General features: G+C 38.7%; 1 protein-coding gene across 1 annotated transcript in view; it reads left to right on the forward strand.

Annotated features, from left to right (window-relative positions):
* Adgrg6 (adhesion G protein-coupled receptor G6) overlaps positions 1 to 17,197 on the forward strand; it is a 131,097-nt gene that overhangs the window by 27,982 nt on the left and 85,918 nt on the right. The window lies entirely within an intron of this gene.

A 17,197-nucleotide genomic window follows, 5' to 3' on the forward strand; every position in this document is an offset into this window, starting at 1 on the left:
TCCTTCCTTCCTTCCTTCCTTCCTTCCTTCCTTCCTTCCTTCTTTCCTTCCTTCTTTCCTCCTCCCTCCCTCCCTCCCTCTCTCTCTCCTCCCTTTCTCTCTATCCTCTCTCTCTCTCCCTCTTCTCTCTCTCTCTCTCTCTCTCTCTCTCTCTCTGTCTCTCCCTCTTGTCTTCTGTCATCATTTCTTCATTTCCTTTAGACACAAATTCCCTAAGAACCTGACAGTATCAAACCAAGGGTGTGAAATACCACCCAACCACCCAACCACACATGATTATTATTTATTTCACCTGTATCACTAAAATCAGGGATGTGATTTTTTTTAAAACTTAATTTTAAACTCAATGCAATTTCTCCACCATGCTTTACTTATAAGGAGTTCCAAAGAAATACTCTATACCAGTGGTTCCTTTCACCCCTTTACTTGTTGTTATTATTATTGTTGTTGTTGTATGTGTGTACATGTGCTTTTACCCGCTGAACCATGTCCCCAGCCCATATAACAGAGGTTCTTAAAGTGTGATCTGGCCTTGAGTCTAACGGGAAAATAGCATGGGTGAACTTTGTGAAAATGCACATTTGGAACTCCATCCTAGACCTACTAAACAGAAATTCAGGGGTGGACCCTATAGGTCTGCTTTTACCAGTCCTCCATGCAACATAAAGGTCAGAGGGCCACGGTTTTAAAAATGTTAGTCACTGCAGTTAGAATTTAGGCCAACATGGCTTAATTCCCACCCTCCCTCCCTGGAATACCTAAGACGTTAACCCAGCACTTTCCGGGTATTTATGTCTGCACCCTCTCCTTGACTACCTGAAATAGTGTGGAACACTGCACAGGACGTGAGCTCTGAAGACCACCTGTGAGCTGGAACAGTTGGTTTTATTACTTGTAAGTTGCATGCACTTAGGAAAGCTACTACTCTGAAATGGGGTTCCAAGAGCTCCAAACTCCTTGGATCACGGAGAAATAAATGAATCTACCTAACGTTTTCAGTGCAGTCTGACTCCAAAGGAAGTACCTAGGATGCATCATGCCTTTTAGTCTCAGTCCGTGCAGTGATTAGCACAGTGAATACGTGTGCATTGTTTTGGAAAATGTTGTAAGTTTTAGTCAAGGACTTTGAAAATAATCTTCTGGGGGAAAACAACCCATTTAGAAGACTTTGCAGTTGCGGTATGCAATGTCCATGTCCCGTTAACAGGTTCCTTTCATTCTAAATGTTTATTTTGTGTTAATAAAATTATTTGTTAATAATAAAGGCAAGCATAAAGAGTATGTTGTTCTTGGTAATTTGTTTGAAAAGACTGTTCACTTTTTTTTCTAAAACTTTCACATTTAAAAGTGAAGAAAATAGGTTATTTACTTTCTGGTCAATCTACTGTCATATCACTCTCCTTCCTGAAAAAAAGAAAAAAAGAAATTTAGCAAGTGAGTTTAATATAAATCATCTAACAATGCATTCTATCCTTGTTAAAAAAAAAAAAAAAGCCTTCATGATTTGCTTGTGAGCAACCCAAAGAGACATGTGCATCACCAGTAGACTTTTTGCACTGAGTTGTTTTTTTGTTTTTGTTTTTGTTTTTTCTCATTTAAGCACAGTACTCTGGTACTTAACATTAGGCATTTCCAGGTACTCCTTAAGAGTGCAGGCTCCTCATGAGTTGGCCTGAGTGCTGTGCAGCAAGCATGGATGCCCTCTGTTGTAGGAGCTTCACTTCTGTCCACACCCCAGAGCCCACAGAAGCATGCTTCTTTCAGTCTCTCCCAGACTCAGGCTAGGGAAGAGTGTCTTTCTGGGAGACTCTTTCTATTTCCTGCAGCGATCATTTTAAAAGCAGAACAATAAGGGGTTACAGATGAAGCAGTGAAAACATTTCTTTCCCCATGATGGCCTTCTTAGCCAAAGGGGCTTATGCAAGCTGGAAAGGGGTGGGAGTGAAGACAACCACGTCTTCCTTTATTCATGAAAACCATATTAAGGAAAGGGCTTTCCCTAACCTTCTCAGTAGTACACCAGGCCACCAAATCCTTCCTGTCTGCTGCTCAGCCATGAAACAGATGATGTGTTCAAGTGTTGCCTGGCCTTTCCCTCCAGGAAAAGAAATAAAACATCGATATGAAGAAGTCAGTTTTGATTTATCAAAAACTCATAGTAGTGAGTGCATTTAGGGGCCTTGCACATGGACCGCGTTTTATATGCCTTTCGGTTGTGCATTTGATATATTGAGAAGGAGGCATTCATAATATACTCTTTTCTTTTCTCAATCTGCAACTTTAAAGCAGACTTCTAGCTTGAAAAGTCATTTTCAATTTATTACACATTGGAGGAACCAAACCATAGTCCAATAATTTTATTAGGGCATAAAATCCTTGCCCCTGTAAAGGATGTTCAAAATTTGTTTCAAAAATGCTGCTTAACGGTATATTTACATACGCAGGCTTGTTCAGTGGTTTTGCTGTGTGAGTTCAAAAGTAGAACTTCTCTTTGCCTAGAGTTTGGAGTAAGGGCAGATATGGCTTTGAGCCTCTTGAACATAGCAGAGGAGTCAATAGAAAAGAGAAGCAGGAATGAAACTATCAAACTAGTGTTTCCAGTTGTCTTGGCCTTCCCATCTAAGGTCCAACCTTTGCCATCCCTCTGCATCAAGGTTGAAGAGACAGATATACTGGTTCTGCTTTTTCTGCCCTCCTTCCCCTCCCGCTCCTCCCTTGAATCTTAGGACCCCTTTAAAGCATGTGGTTCAAAGACCCGCCCCAGTGAAAAGCACTGTGTCTTTGTAGGCTCAGTGAAACATGTCCTGCAGCCCATGGGCATTGTGGGGAGCTTTCTGTGACCTCATCTTGCAGAGTCAGAAATGAAAAGGGAGCTTTCTGTTCTGTGTTTGCCTGAGTTGTGCCATCAGCACCCTGTGTGAGGAAAAGGCAGTTGGCCTCCAGCAATGATAGGGCCCTCTGAAGAGATGCAAAGAAGTCTTTCGGGAGATGCTGTCAATTTGTCCTCTTGTTATATCCTTGGAGGAAAATAAAACCTGAAATGCAGTCTTATTCCCTGCATATGGGTATAGATATCTCTTTAAAAAAAAAAAATTGAAAGCAACAGTATTGACGGTTTATTACCAGCAGAGTTAATGGAGCAGGATGACAGATGAAAGCAAATGCCCCCTCCCCCACGTTGGGTAAACTGCTTTTTTATTTTTAGTACACTTGTGACTAAGTAGAAAAATATGTATTACCACCTCTTTCCCTCCCGTATTAACTAATCATCTTTATTCACAGCTTGTGGAATTTGGCACATTTTCTGGTTAGCTTTTTTTTTTTTTCTGTCTAATTGTTGCATCATATTTTTAATGAGATGTGAAAAAAAAGGCTCCCTTCAAATAGCTAACTGCATTTTTGTAAATCAGTAGGACTGTGGCATTCTGTTGTGTTAAGAACCCCGTGAGGAGATAATGAAATATAAACCTCTAGAATAACATGACAGATGTAAAATGTAAATCATAAATATTTTTAAAAAAGAAAAGGCATCAAAAATATGGGCAGTAACATACAATTCTTATGAAAACAAATGGACCAGAATTAGGTATCACAATCTGAATGATTGCCCATTAGTGATTATGAAAATAACTCTATCTATAGCATATTTAGGTGTTGTGAAAGGCTCAAACATTACTTCTATGGCAGAGGCCATTGTTGCCAGCATAGTCATGAGCACATGGAAAGGACTAGAATATCAATGATATTTCTTCTAATTCAATTCACAGATATTTAATTACATATAACTATTACATGGTATTACATGGGCACTGGTATTCTTTTATTTTTAATAAAAGGAAAATTTGCAAACCATTGACTAGATGACCTTGATTGGTTCTCTGTTGTCCACTAAACCAGAATGTTTTTTGTCTAGGATGTGTTTTTGTGTCTTTTGTGAAGGAAGCGTGGCTTAGGCAGAGTTGACATTCTGCTGGCTCTCATAATGAACCACCTCATTCTAAGACATTTTCTCTAGGAAATGATTTCCTTTCCTTATAAATCTTGCTGAGGTCCTTGGATGTTGTGTAGACAGAAAATATTATCATTTACTGAGAACCAGGAATAATTGCTTTTGCAAAAGGCAGAAGATAGTATTTGTGTAGCACGAATCTTAAAAATTCTTATTAATAAAAACAAATCCGAGGCCAGGTATGGGGTAAATGCTGGAAGGTCAGAGAAACAGAACAGGCCACAGCCACCTCACCTTTCCAATTCCTCAGCTGATCCTGTTTCTTCAGACTCTAAGCCTCTTTGAGTCCCCATCCAGAATGAATCTTAGCTGAATTGTTGCTCAAAGCCTAAAAGCTTAACCAGCCAAAAGCTTCTAGTTTCTGGTCTTCAAGCCTTACATACCTTTCTGCTTTCTGCCATCACTTTCTGGGATTAAAGGCTCTTGGTACCACCATGCCTGGCTGTTTCCAGTGTGGCCTTGAACTCACAGAGATCCAGGTGGATCTCTACCTCTGGAATGCTAGGATTAAAGGCGTGTGTGCCACCATTTTCTGGCCTCTCTATCTAGTGGCTGTTCAATTCTCTGACCCCAGATAAGTTTATTAGGGTGCACAATATTTTGGGGAACACAATACCACCACATATTTGGATTATGTTCATTGGTTCTTATCTTTGGGGCTGTATGTACATGAGTGAGAATATCCCTGAGCCTCTATTGTCTGAGAGAAACAAGGGGAGGGCAGGGATGGTGGCCCAGAGGAGCCTATGAACCTCCTGGAGGATGATTTTGGTCCTGGGGCTTGGAGAGGTAAACATGTGGCAATGTCAGGGTGCTGTGGAAGTATTTTTGAAGTCTTGCTACACTAGGCAACTGAGTATAAATGTAGTGTGGCATTTAGTTACTGACTGACAGAATTTCTGTGTCACAAGCTGTACAGCGCAGATTGTCACCAGTATCCACCATGCAGGAGAAGAACATGATCCTGTCCCCTCCTCTCAAATTTCAGAGTAAAGGAAATACATGACGCAAGATGTTGTGGAATAGAGTATCACTTTAACTATGTGAAGGTGTGTTACATTTGTTATGCTGCAGTTGTTTAATTGCTTAAGGATGTGCTGCTGTTTTTACCTTGCCTGCCTAAGGCACCTGACTGGTCTAATAAAAAAGCTGAATGGCCAATAGTGAGGCAGAGGAGGGGTAGGCAGACCTGGTGGGCAGAGAGAATAAATAGGAGGAGGAATCTAGGCTTGAGAGAGAGGAGAGAGAGAATGAGGGAGAAAGAGAGGGAGATGTCTGGAGCCAGACAGATGGACACAGAGTCGGACATACAGAATGAAAGAAAGATAAAAAGTCCAGTGGCAAAAATGTAAATGAAGAGAAACAGTTTAATTGAAGTTAGAAAAGCTAGCCAGAAACAAGCCTAAACTAAGACTGAGCATTCATAGCCAGTAATAAGTCGCCTTGTCTTTATTTGGGAGCCGGTTGGTGGCCCAAAAGAAAGCCTGAAGCAACAGCAAGACTTGACAAAGATCATGGTGAACTATTTTCATTCTTGAATGTGTAAATTGGTCAATGTTTCATTGAGCAGACTCCTCACCCTGAGAATAAATTTGGGTAGAATGGAAGACCCAGATGAGTATAGAAAGGGCCCTGTGCTGGCCTGATGGCTTCAGTTCCTCACCAAGCGTGTGTGTGTGTGTGTGTGTGTGTGTGTGTGTGTGTGTGTGCGTGCGCGCGCGCCATGCTCCCAAATGAACTTTACCGTTCCCTAGTTGTTTGCACTGTCAAACAGTGAGGTCTGGCTGACCTCGACTGTCAGCTTAGGTGCCTTCCCATACTAGTGTGCATCAGACTGAAGAGGGTGTTCTAGTCAGACCCATCTGTTGGCTCACCTCTCCCACTGTTCTGCTACAACTTCTGGGAATTGAGAAATATTAGTTAATGGCCTCTTTTTTTTTTTTTTTTTGAGAATGGAGCCAGTAATACATCTGTTATACCATAGGTTGTAGGAAACAATACATTATCATGTTTAGGAACATTATAGTTTGTCATTGTTGAGAGATGAGGAAATTGCCAGATTGCCTGAGATGGGGAGATTGAAAAGCTCATTGAGTTGAAGAAATTGAGAAGTTATTGGTTTGCTCATCATCCTATTAGAACTAAGTGTCAGGGAGGAACCTCAGTGGAAGCTTTCTGTCCTGGTTCTGTGTCCACATGTCCTCTCTGTCATTCCTCTGAGTTCAGATATACCTGGTGACTTTTATATGGATAAAACAATGGCATGTATTGAAAGTGAACTTGTGTAAGTGATTTGTCATTGCTGATGGGGGATAAGTGTTTCTAATAACTGCTATCAATGAGTTTGTCAGGTTTTTCTGTAGACGTTTTAGACTATTGCCAGGAGAGCTTAAGATACAACAACGGAACGTGAAATTCTAAAAATAAATAACATGGTCACTAGAAGAAAAATATAACATCCCTAGACAAAAATGAAATAAAGAATTTTAGGGAGAGTGTGAGAAAGAGTGAGAATATTTCATGTTAAAAGCATAAAAATCAAAGCAGAGCACTTAGTGATAGGGACATGATGATGGAGAAAGAAAACAGAGTAGAAAGCCAAACTATTATTCAAAATCAAAGCAGAGCACTTAGTGATAGGGACACAATGATGGAGAAAGAAAACAGAGTAGAAAGCCAAACTAGTACTCAGCATCACCCGATATGGTGGCTTGACCATTCAGATCACCTAGTCTATAGCATCCTGTGTATGGAGCGGTAACGTGGGTCTGAATCTTGACAAGCAGAAGAAGCCCAAGTATTTGTGGACCCGGGGCTGGGGATAGCAAGGGTAGTTTACCAGGAAGTGTGTCTTGGTCCAAAGCAAAGCAACGCTGTCAGCCATAGAATATTCTCCTAGCTGTCCCTCCCTGATGGCAGCGTCAGGTAGTAACAAGAAAGTCTTGTAGCTGGAGTGTCGCTGAGGGTCTCTAGCATGAGGTCACCGTTTGAATCAGAAGAATCTGAAAGTCCTTTGCCAAGATTCATGATTCTATGATTGTTTTGGTTACACCTTATTTATCTTTCATATTCAAAGTCCTACTGATTTTCATAAACATCCCTCAATACCCACCAGGGAAGAGTTGAGGTTACAAAATATGATTAGCCATGACAATCTTTTGAAAAAGTAATGAGACGAAGTTCAAGTGATCTATTTTAGAAGGAAAAATAAAGTATGAGATTCTTCAGAAAGTGCTGTTGTATAAATCCATGGGAATCATAAACCTCAGAAGAATGAATTAAAAATTGGCAATGGACATACACACATGTAGGAATCTATCTGTCGCAAATGCATGATCTTAGCAGGTGAAAAAGTTTATGCAGAATACAGTAATAAGAAAACAAAAGGCATGAATAAAGAACTCCAAAAGGCTAGGGCCATGACTTTGTGGATAAAGTACTTACCCTATAAATGTTACAACTAAAGTTCAGATCCCCAGAACCTACATTAAAAATGCTAGTGGGCTTGGCACCCTTCCTGTAATCCCACAGGAGGCAAAATTAATAATGGGGAAGAAAGTTAGGTAAGAGAAAGATTGGAACGGATGAGAATAAACATCTAGATGAGAAAAAATAAAGCCTACATCATAAGTGCTGAGAATCAGGCTGTATAGGAGGAGCCATAAGAAAAGCTTTAGAATTAGGAAGAGAAAGATTGAACACCTGAGAAGATAGAGTGGGCTTCAAGGAAATGAGAAACAGGAGGAAAGAGAGTGTTGGAGACTTCAGTTGCAAGGAGGCCTGTCTTGATTATTAATGACTCCCAATGCAGAATTGGTAAATGAGCCAGATATCAGGCATCTGAGGCACAGATTCAGGAATTTTGTGGCAAATGGAACTGAAGTAATAAAAACTGTTGAAACTGCAAAGGCAAAAAGTATGGAGAAAAAGAGAAGACTTCTGACCTGTGCTGTGCACAGCAGGAGAATATAGGGGTAAAGGAGGAAGAGGTCATCAGAGGAGATGAGAAAAGAGTGTAATGAGTAAAGGAGAAACCAAGAGTGAATGAATACAGGAGAAACCAAGAGTGAATGAATACAGGAGAAACCAGGAGTGAATGAATACAGGAGAAACCAGGAGTGAATGAATACAGGAGAAACCAGGAGGGAATGAATACAGGAGAAACCAGGAGGGAATGAATACAGGAGAAACCAGGAGGGAATGAATACAGGAGAAACCAGGAGGGAATGAATACAGGAGAAACCAGGAGGGAATGAATACAGGAGAAACCAAGAGTGAATGAATACAGGAGAAACCAGGAGTGAATGAATACAGGAGAAACCAGGAGTGAATGAATACAGGAGAAACCAGGAGGGAATGAATACAGGAGAAACCAGGAGGGAATGAATACAGGAGACACCAGGAGGGAATGAATACAGGAGAAACCAGGAGTGAATGAATACAGGAGACACCAGGAGGGAATGAATACAGGAGAAACCAGGAGGGAATGAATACAGGAGAAACCAGGAGGGAATGAATACAGGAGAAACCAGGAGGTGATGAATACAGGAGAAACCAGGAGGTGATGAATACAGGAGAAACCAGGAGGTGGTGTTTCTTAGAAGCCAACAGATGAGAATGAGAAACCAAACAGTTGAAGTTAAGAAAGCCCCAAGATGGTCATTTCTAAGGAGGATGGTAACCCAAGAGCTTCAAACATAGGTGAAAACACTGTTTTGTAAACATAAAAGAACAAACCATAGCAAGATAAGGAATTAGAAAAAGATTGCTGTTCCAAGGAACTTGGTATGATTCTTCAGTTTTCCCTTCTGGATGATTGAGGAACTTCTCTCTGCCCAGATGTACACTATTCCTCTCTACATGGCGGTTCATGCTTCTGTCAAGGATAGACTTTAACTAGGAGTGATTATATTGTCTTGGACCAAGCTTCATTAAAGGACAGAGAAGTGGATGATGGGCTGTGCATGGACGAAGCATTCAGTTGTGTCTGAAATGTTGTCCTTCAAGGAGTAGCCTTGTCTTCAGTCTGACATTGTTTCTCCTATATACAGATGAGGTCATGTTAGATTAGTGTGTACATATTTGGACCTTACTGTTTGCTGCCTGGGATTGTGAAAGTAACTGCAGTGAATTGGTTCAAATAGTTCATTTTTAGAACAGTAATAACTACACACACACACACACACACGCACACACGCACACACACACGCACACACGCACACACACGCACACACGCGCGCGCTTCTTCATGCACACAAAGTGAGGACCTTACCAACTGAGCCATCTCCCCAGCTCTGCTATTAGAGTTTTACAAGAATGTCATACTCTGTCTTTTGAAGGCTGTAATGAAAACAACCAATCATTTATTCAATTTTAATCTCATAGGAATTATGTGGGTGAATGTTGTAGTTTAACTCAAGCAAGAAAACCAAAACAAATTAGGGAAATGGCAATGGGAACATTAGTGGAGCTAATAGCTTTGTGCTGATAGCAAGTCTTCTTAAGGGAGCTCCTTTAGTCCTGGGGGATGAGGAAAGAGCAGTAGAGGCTTGAATGAAAAGGCATTTGTGAAAATTACAACCTGACTGCCCTCCTCTAAGGGAGCATCTGCCCACCAGGGGATGGGGATTATACATTCCAATGCATTCTAGTGCATTCTAGGGCATTCTAGTGCATTCCAGTATATTTCTTCAGAACTGTTCTTGACACTTTTGTATGAACTATTGCTGTCAGAACTTTGTGGGGCCTGGTCGTGGGCTCTGGACTAAGCCCTGCTCTGTGAGGAATCATATGTTGTTGTAACTCTGTTCTTACTATAAATTTCTCTGTCTGAAGCTTAGTAAAGAAGAGTAGGCCTAAAAGGGACCCTTACAGACAGAGAGACAGACAGACAGTGAATAATTCATATCTAATCAAGTCATATAAATATGATCCTTCTAGCCAGGTATGGTGGTTCAGACCCTTAATCCCAGCATATGGGAGGCAAAGGCAGGCAGATTTCTATGAGTTCGAGGCCAGCCTACTCTACAAAGTGAATTCCAGGACAGCTAGGACTACACAGAGAAACCCTGTCTCAAACAACAACAAAATCCAATCCTAAATTTATATGTATTTATGTTGAAAACTAACAAATACCCTGACAAAATATTTAATATTTGATAACCACATGCAGATAAAAAATCCAAATTTGAGATTAATAATTTAAGGTTGTTTCTTAAACTGTGTTCAGATTATTTTTGTTTACAGTTCAATGTTGTCTTTTTAAATTATGGCTCTAAATGAGAGGATTCATTATACTCCATAAATTTGGCCACTTAAATCAAATACTTCATGATTAAATAGTATTTAATGGTCTGACACTATAGCATCAAATTTACATTATTTTTTAAAAAATAAGTGTATATATGTGCCTGTGTGTTGTATGTGTATGCATGTGTGTACAGGTATATATGTGTGTGGAGGTCAGAGGAAGACATCAGGTGTCCCACTCTATAATTGTGTGTCTTATTTCCTCAAGACAGGCTCTCTCACTGAACCGGGAGCTAGGCTTGTAGGCTGCAGTTCACAGGAATCTTCTTGTCTCTGCTCCTCCACATTGTTGGAGATACAGGCATTCATAACTATTTTTTCATATGGATTCTGGGGATTTGAACATAGGTTCTCATTCTTGTGATGTTTGTGTTCTTAGCCACTGAGATATCTCCTCAGCATCAAATTTCTTTTAGATATAAAATTCTTTATATTATTGTGTGATATTTTGTTTGTGTTTTGACAAATAAAGCTTGCTTAGAGTCAGAGGAAAGAACTAGCCACTGGCTAATCATAGAGGTTTGGAAGACTGTGGAGAGAGGGGCAGGAAGTAGTAAGGCACGGCTGCCTTACTTAAATATAAGCCCAAATTTATTTTGTCTAGTTTTTAAATACAGTATGATCAACAAAATTTTACTGAAGTAATTAGCACTTTATAAGTAGTTATTAAGTAGTTTTATTAATTACTTTTTCTTGATTTCATAAGTCATTATAAAGTAGTTGCTTTTTTGTTCTTGTGACCAAATACCTCACGAGCAACTTAAGGGAGGAAAATTTTATTTTAGTTGGCCATTTGAAGAGATACTGTCCGCCATGATAGGGAGTTAGGATAGCAGGAGGTCCAGTGGTGGCATGAGCATGGGAACTACTTAATCTCTGAATAAATGAGGGAGTAGAGACAGGCTAGAAAGGGCACTCCATAAATGTTATAGCCCCCTGTTGGGCCTTACACCCCCGAAGTTTCACAAATTCTCAATACAGCGCCTGCAGCTGGAGACCAGGCGTTCAGACATCTGAGCCTGTGGGAGATACTTTACATCCAAACTGTGGCAGTAGTTAGCATTACTCCATTCATAATTTTGTAGTCCTCTAAAAGAAATAGAGTACATTGTGATTTTTAAATCATTTCCCCCTGTAGAATTGAGTAATTTAAAGTTACTTTCTCTCCAGAAACACATACTCATCCATCCATCTATTTTATTTGTTTTCTACCAGTCCTCAGCCCCCACATGTAAACTTGAAAATAATCAAAATATAAATCTAGTTTTCTTTCAAAAACTAACAAATTTCTCTTATATTTACCGTGTCTCTTCCTATCTCCTTACAGATGTGTTCCACACTTTGCAAGGTATAATTTATACTATACTAATAATCTAAATGAATGGAAGAATTTTCTATCTTTACATCCCTAAATCATCCCATCCAGGATAGTCATTAATTCTTAACCTGTGTCATCCAGCCACAGTGCAAATACACATCTCAGCATATATGGTGTGTGTGTGTGTGTGTGTGTGTGTGTGTGTGTGTGTGCACATATGAAAGTCTGCTTGTTGAGACTGGGTCTTGCTATGTTGTCCAGGCTGTCCTTAAACTAATAACTACCCTTCTGTCTCAACCTTGCCCATTCTGGGATTACAAGCACGCCCAGTTTCAGATACTAATTTTGTTTACTATTTATATGAATTTTAGGGTTTTGTGGTTGGGGAAAGGGAGAGTATAACTCAGTTGGTAGAATAACATAAATGTCTAGGTTCCTTTCCCAGTGCTACCAATTAATGATATTCTTCACATTTTTTTTAAAATAGGGTTTGCTTTTAAGAACCTAGCATCTAGCTGAGTGGTGGTGGCACACTCCCTTAATCCCAGCACTTGGGAGGCAGAGCCAGGAGGATCTCTGGGAGTTCAAAGCCAGCCTGGTCTACAGAGTGAGATCAAGGACAGGCATCAAAACTACACAGAGAAACCCTGTCTTGAAAATAAATAAAATTAAATAAAAAATAAAAAGAATCCAACATCCTTCTATGCAGAAGTTCTTCTGACACTTACCTTAGCATAATAGACCACTCAAGCAGTTAGATACAAGACATAGTCAGACAGAGACTCCCACCTAAATTATAGACTGACCATTAGCTTTAGGAGCATTCCAGCATTGAGAATACTTCCCCAAAAGTTGGAGACCTGAGGACATTAAAAATTGACATGACACACACTGAAATTAGGATTTTGCTTAGGAATTGCCAAGTATCCTTCAATCAGGGCTGACTTTGTAGATTTCCAGAAACCACATAAAAATTATTACCCCACCTCTCCTTTTCATTGCCAGGAATGAGAGCTGATATGAATCTGGCCATTTCTTGGTCTCTGCTGCTCTGTCTGAGCAACCAGATATCTCCTGTGGATTGTTGCTATCAATCTATGCTCTTCACCACGATCCTTTTGTGGTAACGAGGGCTACACACACACACACACACACACACACACACACACACACACACACACACAATGCTCTTATGCTTGGCAGTGGTGATACTTCCAGATTATCCATATGTCTAGAATGTTTTCACTTCAAGAATTATTTTGTGTTCAGAAGAAAATCTACAACGAAATGGACTGCACTATCTTTCCATTGCCAACTTCTACATTTACTATCAGGTGGCTGTGTCCGGATGACATTTCATAATGGAAACTATAGAAACCCAGTGATTTTTTTCTCCCTTCTATTCTAGTGTATTGCTTTTCTGCATAGCAGACTGAGTATGCCCTTCTACATTTGGTTGTTACACATCTGTATTGCAGGTGTCGTTGACATTGGGAATTCAGGCTCCTGCTCCAAAGACACAAATGTCTTCAAATATGAGATGTAGATGGGTGGTGCTTAATGAATATCTTATTTTACCTTGCTAATAAAAAATACTGAATATTTACCAGCACTTTTGCACATAATGGGACCAGGCTGTCTCCCCTGTAAGTCACTCCACATCTGTGGAATGAAGAACATTAGAAGTGGGAGGTAGGTTAACAAGGGGTGGTGTGCTGACGCACCAACAACCATAAAACAATATGAAATGCAGATGTATTCACAGGAAGAAGTCCATTCACAGCAATTTATATGTCGCCAAATGTTTACTAAATATTAAGTACAAATCTTTCTGCTCATTAATAACTTGTATTTTTTTAAGTACTAGTATTTGCATTTAATTTAACATAGGGGTTATTATAGTGAGAAAGTAAGAAGAAATTCATGCAGGTATTGAGATATACATATATATATTCAGGACTTATAATTGTATGAGTATCTACTGTGTAAATTCATCTTCAGTGCATCCTTATTCCATAATTAAGATGAAATGTAAAGAGATATTTCCATTCTCTTTATTCTGAAGCCCTTTAAGTGGTATCTTTTTTGTTTTGTTTTTATTTATTGTTTCTCTTATTTTTGAGATTATAATACAATTCTATAATTGTCCTCTTTTCCTCCTTTTAACTTCTCCTTTTACTCCTCATTGATCTCTTTCAAATATTCAGCCTCTGTTTTTCATTGATTAGTACATGCATGTATGTATATACATATAGATTCTTAAATATAGTGTGTTCAATCTGCATAATGCTACTTGTATGCATGTTTTCAGGCCTGACCACTTGGTGTTGGATAACCAATTGGTTTACAGAAAGAAAGAAACTTTGTCTTTTCCACTTTAAGTATAATCAGAGAAACCTTTAACTCATAATTAGTGAATCTATAGAACTTCAGAGAGTGGGTAACTTTGGTTAACATAGAGAACACGCCTAGCTCTGCAGATCCGTGATTCTGTTATTAGCCAAGGTCTCCAAGGAGAGCTACATGCTGAATTAAAATACTGCTTGCTACATCATTTCCGCTGGCTACTTTGGGCTTTAAGACACTGTAGGATTGCTTGAAATATGACCTTTTAATATGTATGGGGAATAATAGTCTCAGTGTATGTAGGAACATGCCAGGAAGGTGCATCTTTAAAAATTAAAAAGGAGCTGGGTGTGGTTGCTTATTCCTTTAACCCCAGCACTCAGGAAGCAGAGGTTGGTAGACCTCTGTTAGTCTGAGGCCAGCTTGGTCTATGGAGAAAGTTCCAGGACAGCCAGAGCTACCTAATAGAGACTCTCTGTCTCAAAAAATTAAATTAAAAAGAGAGCTGATGTAAAGAACGGTGCTTGCTACAGAAATCTGAGGACCTGAACTTGATCCTCAGGACCTATGTGAAGAAGAAGAAGGAGACAATTAACTCTACAATGTTGTCTTATGCTTCCATGTGGATGAAACGTGTATGCGTGTGTGTGTATATATGTGTGTGCATGCACACACAAACATACATACACATACACTAAAATGAGCTTCAAAAATTAAAAGGAAATGTAGTAAAATAGTTCCCTTCATGTTATAGGCCATTGAGGATAAAACATCTTTCCAGAAGGTGAATGATACAGTCTCGAGTTGGCCTCTGTTTTCTAAGTATGCCGCAGTGGTATTTCTGTAGGGATGTGGAAGCGACACTGTGTAAGAGAGTCTTGCTAGAGTGAGACTCAGGAAATCTGCATCCTTGTTTCACATCTTCTAAAGTATGACTTGGAAATTCTTTAATTTTTCCATGCTTTGGATTTATTAATTCTAATAGGGTTGTTTAGTATATACTTTCATGGGAAATCATAGTATTGGTTTGTGGCTTGTTTAGAAATATTTTCCTGACTATTTCTGAAGTGAGCAGGATCCTCACTGTAGTTATGCTACTGAGTAATCATGTAACCTTGGACTGGTTGCACCTCCCTCTCCATTTCTTGCTAAATTAAACATGAAGATGGCTGTCTATATGCTTTCTAATTCTATTCCAATGAGAACTCTGCAACTCTATGAGCATTTTACCAAATGAACAGTAAATTATAGACATTGACCACTTGAAAACTTGACTTACTGAAATTGCTAACCACAAACACACACTTTGTTTTGTAAATAGAAAAACTAGAATCTAGGATCTTTTTCCTCTGTCCCAAAGGCTCACTATTTAAAGTTAATCTCAGGAGTACTTTTTTATGGTAATTCATTTCTTGAGATGCACAGTGAGTGTGGTGACTTGGTTATAAGAGCCTGTGTGCAGAGTAGAAATGGAAGGGAGTGAGATGCATGCATGGTAGTGGGAGTGTTGGAGCTATGTGACCAGTGGAGACAGACAGCCTAACTAAGTGGAAAAATCTCTCCAGTAGGCTGCAGAACATTATTGAGAGGAAGACGAGAAGAAGCTCCGTTTATCCTACGGATGTGTTCCAAGGATTTGTGTTTACATGATGCTGTTCTAGACCATACTTCTTACTCTGTGGCACCACTAAGATTATTCCTCAAAATGGGGAATTTTAATAGCCCACACTAATAAGGAAATACAGATTACTTTTATTTTCTCATTGTTCCTTAGAACACAGTATACATATACGTGTGTGTGTGTACATATATAAGTATGTATGTCTGTGGTGTATATACATTTTAAAATATATATTTTACATTAAAAATATATACTTATATATTTTAAAATGATTTTTAGGCGGTCTCTACCATTATCTTAAAATTAACTTAAACATTTATTTTTGAGGCCTCAAATTTGCTCAGTATTTCTGATATGTTGCCATCTAATAAAATCATGGACGGCAACTATGATGTTGTTTTACTCAAATCAACATTATTCATAAGTCCCATTGCTAAAGGTCCTGTCTTTCCAGTGCTCTCTTACAATAATCTCTTTACAACTTTGCAAATCTTATAAGAAAGTTTAAAATGATCCAAATTCCATAACAAAGTCAATCACACAATTGAAAAGTAAATGAAAATATATACATCTGACATAAATTATTATCTCCCAAGATTGCTTTAAGGGGGATAATTAATGGGATTTTTTTTCAAAAACATATTTGAATCTCACTCTGTAGATCAGGCTGGCCTTGAACTCATAGAGATCTGCCTGGCTCTGCCTTCTGAGTGCTGGGATTAAAGGCATACAGAGTGAGATCAGGACAGGAACTAAAAACTACACACAGAGAAACTCTGTTTCGAAAAACAAAACAAAACAAAACAAAACAAAAATTTGGGTAGGTAAAGTTTCTGCTGATAGTACAGCTGATATCCATCACATTGCATTAAGTTTATAGATATTGCAATATGTGCTTAGATACAAATAATGCTAGATTATTTATATTGAACTGTATAAAATATCAGTTTAGCTCTATGAAAAATAAGGTAAGATATGGTGCCTGTTTCTGACAAATTCATCAATTTTTCACTTATTCTATTTTTTTTTTTTACTCAGTAATCCTCTGCCACCTAAATGAGTGCCCTTCAAATTTTCATTATCATCAAGAATGAAAGCAACAACAACAACAAAAAGACTTGGTTAGATCTGTAAAAATAACACATGGAAGGAAGAAATTAGCATATGGTTAAAGACTGTTAGTAGTGGTGATGAGCCAGCTTGAAGCTGATAAATAATAAATTTTAACTCTTTAACATAGCATTCAGAAAAATAAATTACATACATTTGTTTTAATAAAAATGAGACATGGTATCAATATTTCCAAATAAAGACTTGTATTTATTTTTTCGTTACATTGTTTTTCTCTTGAAAGATGGAATATTCACAGTATTTAAAGATGAACCTTTTGCTATATGCATCTAAATTCAGTTTCTTCCTGAGATTATCAAAATTAGCATAATAAGAAAATATTATTAATATTACTGTTAACATTGGAAAAAGAGAGAAATAATCAAGTAATTCTAACGTACATTTAGTTCTTAAGCCTAATAACATTAGAGCTCCCACAACTTTTCCATGGACAAATCTAAAGCCATGGAAATGTGTAGCTCAC

The sequence above is a fragment of the Onychomys torridus genome, chromosome 19 (assembly GCF_903995425.1).
Source record: "Onychomys torridus chromosome 19, mOncTor1.1, whole genome shotgun sequence".
NCBI lineage: Eukaryota > Metazoa > Chordata > Mammalia > Rodentia > Cricetidae > Onychomys > Onychomys torridus.